At 45.4% G+C, this 10501-nt stretch overlaps 1 pseudogene; it reads left to right on the forward strand.

Moving 5' to 3' along the window:
* Positions 1-556: 556 nt before the first annotated feature.
* LOC115293898 lies at positions 557-1881 on the forward strand (annotated as a pseudogene).
* Positions 1882-10501: the final 8620 nt, after the last annotated feature.

Here is a 10501-nt window from a genome sequence, read left to right on the forward strand (position 1 = left end):
GAAATAGGTGTTAACAATTTTTTTTGAACTGAGTTAAAATTGCTAGAAAAGTATGATGATGTTACATTGGCTTTTTCCAGAAACTTGATGTGAGATTTACTGGTGGAACGTACCTCTATGGCATAAGAAAAAAAAAAATTAAACTCAAGCCTTGGTATATGTGAACAGAGAGAGCGTGATTCCTAATGCAATATTTGAGTGTCTAGAGACCCATGTGCATTGAAACTAGTTCTCTGTGGGTCTCTTGTAGCTGACATTTGGTTTATCAGCCATTCCTCTGAATCAGAACATCAGAGTTTAAGGCAAAGTTGGGGGGGCATTTTGGGTTGGCTGGAGCCGGAGTAACAAGATGGCAGTGTCAGCGGAGTGACAGGGGTCCCTCCGGGCGGGAGCCGGAGGCAGTGGTGGCAGCGGTATCGCTGCCCTAAACCACTGCGCCCCTTTTCCGGAGCGTGACGTCGCCGTGAAAGCGAGGCAGCAGCAGCCGCCCAGAAACAAGTGGCCCAGCCTGGTAACCGCGAGAACCCTCTCCTAAGCTGCGGCCTGGCAGAAAGAAGCCTGACTGAGCGGCGGTGATCGGGTTCCCCTTGACCGATCCTGGGCCCTGTAACGCCTTGAAAGAACCAGCGCTTTCCGTTTCCTGCCGCCCTCCTCCGCAGCCTTGCTCCGTGGACGAGCCCCAGCGGCCTCTGTCCTCCCCCGAGAGGTGTCGGGGCTTGGCCGCAGCCTCCATCTTCGTCTCTCAGGATGGAGAGCAGCAGCGGCTCCAAGGCCGAGTTCATTGCCGGAGGGAAATATAAACGGGTACGGAAGATCGGAAGATCGGGTCTGGCTCCTTCGGGGACATATATCTGGCGATCAACATTACCAACGGCGAGGAAGTGGCAGTGAAGCTAGAATCTCAGAAGGCCAGGCATCCCCAGTTGCTGTACGAGAGCAAACTCTATAAGATTCTTCAAGGTGGGGTTGGCATCCCCCACATACGGTGGTATGGTCAGGAGAAAGACTACACCGTGCTAGTTATGGATCTTCTCGGACCCAGCCTCGAAGACCTCTTCAATTTCTGTTCAAGAAGGTTCACAATGAAAACTGTACTTATGTTAGCTGACCAGATGATCAGTAGAAGTGAATATGTGCATACAAAGAATATTGTACACAGAGACATTAAACCAGATAACTTCCTAATGGGTATTGGGCGTCACTGTAATAAGTTATTCCTTATTGATTTTGGTTGGGCCAAAAAGTACAGAGACAACAGGACAAGGCAACACATACCCTGCAGAGCAGATAAAAATCTCACTGGCACTGCCCCATATGCTAGCATCAATGCGCACCTTGGTACTGAACAGAGTCGCCGAGATGACATGGAATCATTAGGATATGTTTTGATGTATTTTAATAGAACCAGCCTGCCCTGGCAAGGACTAAAGGCTGCAACAAAAAAGCAAAAATATAAAAAGATAAGTGAAAAGAAGATGTCCACTCCTGTTGAAGTTTTGTGTAAGAGGTTCCCTGCAGAATTTGCCATGTACTTAAACTATTGTCGTGGGCTGCACTTTGAGGAAGCCCCGGATTACGTGTACCTGAGGCAGCTATTCCACATTCTCTTCAGGACTCTGAACCACCAATATGACTACACATTTGTTCGGACAATGTTAAAGCAGAAAGCAGCACAGCAGGCAGCCTCTTCAAGTGGGCAGGGGCAGCAGGCCCAACCCCCCACAGGTTTCTAAGCATGAATCACGGAACAGAAGAAGCAGAGCAGATGATAGGAGCAGCATTTGTTTCTCCCCAAATCTAGGAATTGTAGCTCATGTGTACACTTAGACAGTGGTTGTGAACAACCACTTCCTGGTGTAAAGAACTTCACTTCAGTACAAACTGGCTCCGGGCAGCACTGGTGATGCCGCATCCCGAGTTGTAGCCGCTGTAATTGTGAATATTAACCGAGATAGTGAAACATGGTGTCCAGTTTTCTATTGCATTTTTTCAAGTGGAAAAGTTAACTAAATGGTTGACACACACAGATTGGTGGAGAAATTGTGCATATGCCAATTTGTTGTTAAAATCTTTTATTTTGAACTATACTGCTTTGAGATCTCATTTCAGACGAACGGCATGAACAGTCTTCAGCCACCGTTGTGAGGGTTGTCAAGGCTCACAATTGTGCGTTCTTAGGGTTTATCCACCCCTGGGGTTTGCAAGTTGTCCACTTAAAACATTCTTAAAATGGTTGGCTTCTTGTTTGCAGGCCGCCTTGATCTGGTAGCTACCAAAGATTCCAGTGTTTGAGCATACGGAAGACTGCCTGCTTACCTGTGCTAGAAATGACAGCATCTGAAGTGAAGACTTACGAAAAACTCAGTGACTACTAGATTATCCTTAGAACTCTGCACTAACTCTATAATGTCCGCGGCATTTAAAAAAAGCATATTTGTCACAGAAATTTAGTTAACATCTTACAACTGAACATGTATGTATGTTGCCTAGATAAATGTAATCACTGCAAACATCTATATGATCTGGGATTTTGTTTTTATTTTGAAATGGGAGCTGTTTTGTTTACAAGTTCATTAAAAACTAAAAACCGAAAAAAAAAAAGGCAAAGTTGGTACCACAAAGGGCTGGCACTGTCACCATGATTCTGCGTTGCTACCTTTGCATGAACTGTACACTTGCTAGTGCCCTTGAAGAAATAGGAGTAGGTAGTAAGTTTGAACAATCTAATCATCTTTGCTAGATGGGCCAGTGACAGAAGCCATTCTCCATTAGACTAAACAAATGTGATATTATTAAAATAATAATGGGCTCCATTTGAGGACCCACAGGGAGAAATGTGCAGGAGGCGTTTCCACTGATATGACAAAATATTTCAAGCTATTGAGGGGTAGATGAAACGTTGGAGTAATTTGGTGGGGAAACTACTTCATTAAAGGTTAAATCTTCTAAAGAGGCAGTCTTTTTTCCATCGGATATTCTTTCCTGCTTTGTCAAAAATTAATTGACCATACATTTGTGGGCCCAGCTCTGGGTTCTCTATTCGATTCCATTGGTCTATGTGTCTGTTTTTGTGCCAATACCATACTGTCTTGATGAGGAGGGAGAGTTCTTTCTCAAAGTGATGTTCTACCACAACTGTAAATTCAGTCACTCTTTGTGGCAGAAGTAAAAAATTACACTGATATCTGAAATTATGGGAACAGTCGTTTCTGTTTTATTTCCAGAATCATGACAATAAAAGAAGTTGGGGTGGCTCTTAGCAGAAAAAAAAAGCAGTGCAATTTAAAAAAAAATTATTTAGCAACGCAATATTTTCAAGGTTATGTTTTCTGCTTTTTGGGGGTGATGATAAGCTGCTTCAAAATGAGGTGCAAATCTGAGCGCGGCTGCTACTTGCAGGACTGAGCCACTTGGCCATGGCTTGGCCTCCAGGTGCCATTTTCTTGCGTGTGCAAATCTCTGCATCTTTCATGTGAGATGTATGAGGGGTCAGTTTTCTGTGCCAGAGGCGCCCAGCTTCAGTTTTGGAGCAGAAGCTAGCAGTTGCCTGAAGGTAAAGCTGCTTTGAAGCCCATGCAGAGGCTTTGGGCTGCTTCTCCCGAGTGTCACATTAGACTGTTCTTTTTAAAGTCTTCCCAGATCTTCACCGGGTTCAGACCGTCTAACTCACTGTCTTGAATCCAGAATTTTTTCCACTGTGCCCCACAGTTGCCTTGCTTGAATAATTCCACAAACATATTCTGTAAAGGGTCAGGTAGTAAATATTGATGCTTTCTGAGCCTCCTTTGGTCTCTCTCCCAAGTACTCATTGGTTAGGTGTCCGACTTTGGCTCAGGTCATGATCTCACGCCTCATGAGTTCGAGCCCCAAGTCGGGCTCTGGGCTGACAGCTCAGAGGTTGGAGCCTGCTTCAGATTCTGTGTCCCTCTCTCTTTGTGCCTCCTCTGCTTGCCCTCTCTCTCTCTCTCTCTCAAAAAAAAAAGCATTAAAAAATTGAAAAAAAAAGTCACTTTAGACAATAGCCGAATGAAGAGGTGTGGCTGTGTTCCAGAAAACCTCATTTACAACAATAGGCTGTGGGCAGGATTTGGTCTTGACTTATACCTTTGGTAAAGGGTAATCAAACAATCATGTGGAGCTGTGTCCATACAAGATGAACAAACCTGTTAGAATTTTTAAGTTAAAAAAAAAAGGAAGAGAGTTTTATTCAAACCCAAGTGAGGACAGCTAACTGGGATACACAATCTTCACCAAGAGGAGACGCTCCAGAGAATGAATGCTTACTACCAGGTTATATATGTTCTCTGTTCCATCCAGAATTACAAACCATCATGATGAAGGACTTTCCAGTAAATTACAAACTTGACCTTATGCTTCTGGTATGTGCAAGGTGTCAGGCTTCTGGACGTGTAGAAATGGAACCTAGGGAGATTTTTACTCTTCAGTTTAAAATGTTTCTTTTAGGTTATTTGCTAAAGAAGCAGATGTACACTGTGTGCTCGGGGCAGAAAGAGAGCCCATGCTCTGAGGTTCGAGGAGGTGATTCTGACCTGGGTAAATGTTGGAGGCTCCCTAGAAGCCCAGCAGTGGGGCCTACAAATACAAAGAGTTGAAAATTTCCTTTATCATTTCCCTCTTCTGATCAAGAGGGTCAGCCTTACTTGTTAAGTCCCTCGGTGCTGGGTGACTGGCCGGTCTGCCCCGGGTCCACAAAGGCTCCGTTGCCGGGGTTCATCACTGGGGGAATGTAATGTAAATGGTGGAAGCTTAAAAAATGATACACCTTTTTCTATGAAGTACAATTGACAAGGAAACACGGCACCTGTGATTGGTTCAGATGGTCTAGTTTTGCCTTTGATAAGAACTTGGAGTTAACAACACATGGGCAGTAAAAGAATTCCATTACGTACAGTTTGAAGGAACCCATGTCACATTGGATTTTCCTTCAACGGCTGTATTGTTTATTTGTATGGGTCAGATTGGCCAGGTTAATGTACCCAGTTATTTAATCAAACCCTAATTAAGTTATGCTGGGAAGTTTGCATGCTTGGTGTGATTAATATCTATGATCAGTTAGTGGTTAGTAAAGGAGATTACTTTCAATAATGTGGTGGGCGTCATCTAATCAGTTGAAGGGTTTAAGAAGAAAACCAAAACAAAACAAAAAACCCTCTTGGAAGAACAATTTTGCCTCAAGACCACAGTATCTGCTTGGCTTTCTAGCCTGCTGGCCTGCCCTACAGATGTCAAACTGGTCAGCCTCCACGGTCAAGGAAGCTAATTCATAGACACATCTCCTGCTGATTTGTTTCTCTGGAGAACCCTGCCTGAAATAGGAGAAATATGCCTGATGAATTATTTCTTACTCTGAATATTTATCCTCCTGTACTGTGTTACTGTCTTTGTATATTTATTTGTTCATTCATCCAGCCACCCACCCATTCTTTTACCAATCTTTTCCATCTCAGTAAATGGTACCACTGCACACAAGTTATTGAAATCAGAATCCTCGAAGGTACCCCAGCCTCCTGCCTTTGCGTCTGAAGCCTATTTCCTTTCCACCCTCACCTCATTGCTGTGGTCCCGTCCTATACCCCCCTCTGCGGTCTGAACCGCATGTGTTTATCAGCACAGGTGCTCAGCACCTACCTGCACTGGCTACTTTGTAGCTACGTGTAGGACACATTTGAAACCAGCCTGTGCTTTATTTCCAAAAGGTCATCTTGTGAAGACAGACCTTTTGTCTTAACTTCCCTTTATGTAAAGCAAAGATATAAATATCTTCCCTGGGCCTCCTTGCCAAACTCACGGAGCAAGTCAGAGACAGGTAACAGCAGAGCAACAAGACCTTGGATGAAAGAGCGTAAGTTTTCATTGTTCTCTGGGTTCTGCCTGAGCCTCTTCATGTGACCATGACATTCGGAGTCCCTGTGCATCGAAATCAGCCTCGCGTCTTTTGCAAAACTGATGTCTAAAGATATACGTAGAAGAATTGCAATCGTTACCACCATAATCTATGGTTTTATATTGGTGTATTACCTATAATGCCTTTTTAGAAAATAAAAGTAAGGAGTTGGTATTTACTTTTTTATGCTCCAAATTTCCTGTCCTAGAATTTCCTCGTCTGAAGGCCTCTCTCCTTGATCTGCCCGTTAGAACACTGGCACAATTTCATTACACAAAATTATAAGACGGTGTCCATGGGTTTCACCACGAAAAGTGAGAAAAGGAATGAACCAAGAAGCTTAACTCTGTTCAGTAAATTGGAACCCAAAACATGATACACGGTCCACTTTTCAGCGACGGTCCCTGAGCGAGCCCCGTATTGGCAGAGAATCTGGCTCTTTCTGTCCAGTTGACGATCTCATTCTCAAATAACAGGCAACTATCACTAACTTTTAAAAAGAACTGGTAGCTAAACTAGGCTTTAAAATAACACTGGAAACAGCCTGTGTGCCTACTTGTTATGAACCGTCTCTGGCTTTACTTACACTAACCTACTGGTCTCCATCCCAGGAAGGAAAGGGCCTTTTGCTGAATTTGGGGTTCTAGACGATTCTTCACAACCTTCCAAAGATTCTCAGCAAGGAGGACAGTAGGTAGCGTGCCACCAGGGGATGTGCCCAGGAATAAGGGGGCAAAGAGGTGTCACAAATGGTCGGAGAGGCAGCCGTGAAAGCTGGCCATGAGCATCACCTTCTCCAGGCCGGTGTGTGGTCGGAGGTCAGAGGCCAGGCTGCCCTGCCTACCGGCACCACCCGGGGACAGACCCTCAGTGTTAACTGACCACCCTGTGACATCGGAGACCATGGGCCTCTCCCTGAGCAAGTCTGCCCCTCGGGCAAGGGGATGAGTTCCTCTTCCTTGGCCCTCCTGTTGCCATGTCCGGTGGCTGTCCCTGCATGGCATGTCTGGCCTGTGGGTCTGTCAGACCTCGGTCCAGCCAGGCTTCATTTGTGTGACTTTTTGTAAAGACGGGATAAAAAGGCGAGGATCAGAGGGTAAGAAAGGTGGAGAGATCAAAGGTACACAGGTGGATGCTTGGTTTTCTCTTCCTTGACCACAAGGGAGCCCTGGTGTGGTCTTGTCGGTCGGCACTGCTCTGTCTTCCCATGCTAGGGGAGCTCTCCTCAGTATAAAGGGGAGCAGGTCACAGCGCCCCTCAGATCTCACCACTCAGGGCTGGGGAAGGCACACAAGGAGGACCCAGCTGTGTTTTCCGAGGTACTCCTCTCTGCTGATTCCACTTCCAGCCAGGCCCACCTGGGAAGGGGCATCTCTATTCCTCACCCCTGCCTCCCAGCAGCCCCTACTCCGCATTCCCTATTTCCATTGGCACAGAGTGGGCCACCCCGGCAGCACGAGCTTCTGTAAATCCAAGTAACTTAGTTGTATGCAAGCTGGATTTCCACCAGACTTCTTAAAGAGTCACGACCTTTTTTCTCCCTTGAATATTTGAAAACACACAATGGCGTTCTTTGGCAGCGACTGTCTAGGAAAAGTTGGACTCTTGTCTCTGAGTACTTGGCTTTCAGGTCATGAAACTACTATGTAAACAGAATGGCGTACTGGAACTTTGCTCATTTCCCCCCTTATTTTGTAAATGTCCCCCTTACAATGCCAATGAAAGCTGTGCTCGAATCAGATGTGATGTATGTTTGTATTTATGTCATTTATATGTTTCATTTGTAGATTTCAGACCACATAGTTGTTATCACCAATGGGTATATTTCACTTGGCACTGTCTCTGTGTGCGAGAAATAATATTTCTTTGCTTTTTATAATTTATAATTTAACCTTGTGGCTCCGTCCCATGGAGGTGGTAGAAATGTGTGCCAGCTTGAGGTGACCCCAACCTTTCTGCAGTTGTAGTTAAGCTCTAGGGGGATTGCAAGAGAAGACAGGGGACATTCTATCAGTGTCTCTGGTCCCTGCACTCCAGCCCCTCCCTCCCACCATCCACGGTCCACCATTTTTGCACGACTCATCTGTAGATCTAATAACTACCCTACACCTGTGCCCGGGATGCATTCTGTCTCTTCCCACACTCGCTAGGTGGTGGCATGCCCCTGGGGCTGTGTGAGGTGACTTCCGGGCCATGCTTGGGTACACCAGAGCCCCGGGAATTCTACAAGGTGCTGTAGGCCCGCCAGCGGGACACAGGGATTTCTATCCTGGATCTTGCTTCTTCCTTAGCCCCTACCTGGATCCTCTTGCAAACCCCCAAACATTCAGGAAGTTTTGTAGGCACCCCCGAGGCTCAGTCTGTGGAGAGCACGACAGATACCAGCCTTTGCTCAGCTCTTCCTGCATTGTGGCTCCAGGGGCTGTCGCTGACTGCTCCTCTCCCACAGCCCGAGGACCCTACTCTTGCCTGGGTGGTGAAGGTAGACAGGCTTTTCTCCTGTCTTGTTTGTTTATTTGTGTGTGTGAGAGAGAGAGAGAGAGAGAGAGAGAGAGAGAGACACACACACACACACACACAAAGAGAGAGACAGAGCATGAGCGGGGAGGAGCAGAGAGAGAGAGAGGGAGACACAGAATCCAAAGCAGCTCCAGGGTCTGAGCTGTCAGCACAGAGCCTGATGCGGGGCTCGAACCCACAGACAAGAATGGCTTATTTACTCAGAACCTCAACTTGTAAAACCCCAAAGCCTTTCACTGCTTTCTGCCGTACCTGAACTCACACATTCTGTCTTCCTGGTTCTCAAAGGGTCCAAGCAAATGCTGAGGGACAAGGTCAGTGCTAAGTAGTTTTATCTGAGACAGAGAGTTTCTCTCTTTCATCAACTCTGTCTATTAAATGACCCTTTATTGATGTCCGGTCTTAGAAAACAAAGGTGAATGTAATACAGTATCTCCGTGTTTTAAAGCTAGCAATTCATGATGAAAAAAAAAAAAGCTGCCTTCGTGAAACAAGCTTGATAATAGGGAGTAAACAAGGCACTCTGGTAGGCAGGTGAGGTGACCAGCGTGCTCTCCAGCGTCTACACTGCTCCTTGAGTATCCTTCGTGCTTAGGAATCGCTGTGTCCAGAATTTGAAATTACTGCTTTTACCACTGATGCGAGGCAGTCAGGTCAATACTTCCCGGAGCGATGGAACAACGCGATTTGAAGATCCCACTTTAAACATTGCAAATGTGTCCCTCAGCTATTCACGGTTTGCATGAAAAACTTCGCCCTGAAGTAGGCACCCCAGCATGAAAACAGGTCTTGAATGTGCTTGGGCAGATTAACGCTTTCTTATCAAAGAAAACTTGCCTGATGAATTCTTCGTGTTGATCCTCTGTGTTTAGAAGTCCTAGTTTTAAAATTGAAAATCTCCCAGTAGATTTTCAGGTTCCATCACTTAGTTCACACATTTGCTAAGGGGTCTCCCCCGCCATCGCTGTGGATGCCACATATTTAGGCACCTCGGTGACCCAGGTGGCCCATGATCTTGCCTGCTACCACATCACATAAACACCATGTCGTGTTCAAAATGGACTGCCCAACACAATGCCTCCCCTACTTCCATGGCTTAATATACACCTTCGCAGGATCCCGTAATTCGGAATGTATTGATTTTTATCACTGCTTCTGGAAGAATTACATTGCAATCAGTGGAAAGTCCTTTGAGGGAAGTTTCTCAGCAACTGTTTTCCAATTCTTCGCCCAGCATCTAGCCAGGTGGCTGCACATGGTATACGCTTAGGATTTGGCCCCGAAGCCATACTAACAGAAAATGCTTGCTTGTAAAACTCCCTCAAGAAAAAAGTCATTTATGTTGAAGAAATGAGGTCATTCTTGTACTCAGCCTGACTCTGTGATACCAGGGATTTGTCAGTTACTCCCTGTATTCGGCACAAGGATACAATTCGCCTCAGTGGCTCACTAGAAACTGCTGTATCTTGATAGATTTGCTTAATAACAACACAGAAACTACATTTGTAGTTCATACATGGTGGGGCAGAATTTAAACCAGATTTTTTTCCTTTGGAAATAACAGTTTGGAAAAAATTTCTTTTTGCACATTGAGTCATTTATTCATGTTCTATCTCATTGCAAAGGAAGAGAGAAAATAGCTTAAGAAGATGCAATAACTTGGTGCACCTGGGTGGCTCAGTCAGTTAGGCATCCGACTTTGGCTCAGGTCACAATCTTTCCATTTGTGGGTTCGAGCCCCACATCAGGCTCTGTGCTGAGAGCTCAGAGCCTGGAGCCTGCTTCAGATTCTGTGTGCTTGTCTTTCTCTCTGCCCCTCCCCTACTTGCGCTCTGTTTCTCTCTCTCTCTCAAAAATAAATAAATGTTTTTTAAAAATTTTAGAAATACAATATTTCAGCATAATAAAAAATTTAGGTATATCTAAGAGGCCTTGTTGAAAGCCAAATAAAGGATCAGGGTCTGAAATTAAAATAGAGCCAGAGGGAGGGTCACCTGGCAGACCCTACAGTCTAACCCATGCTGGGAGGTAGGCAACACCTTGGGTTCTAACCATGAGGCCAACAAAAAGATGCAA

The sequence above is a fragment of the Suricata suricatta genome, chromosome 6 (assembly GCF_006229205.1).
Source record: "Suricata suricatta isolate VVHF042 chromosome 6, meerkat_22Aug2017_6uvM2_HiC, whole genome shotgun sequence".
Classification (NCBI taxonomy): Eukaryota; Metazoa; Chordata; class Mammalia; order Carnivora; family Herpestidae; genus Suricata; species Suricata suricatta.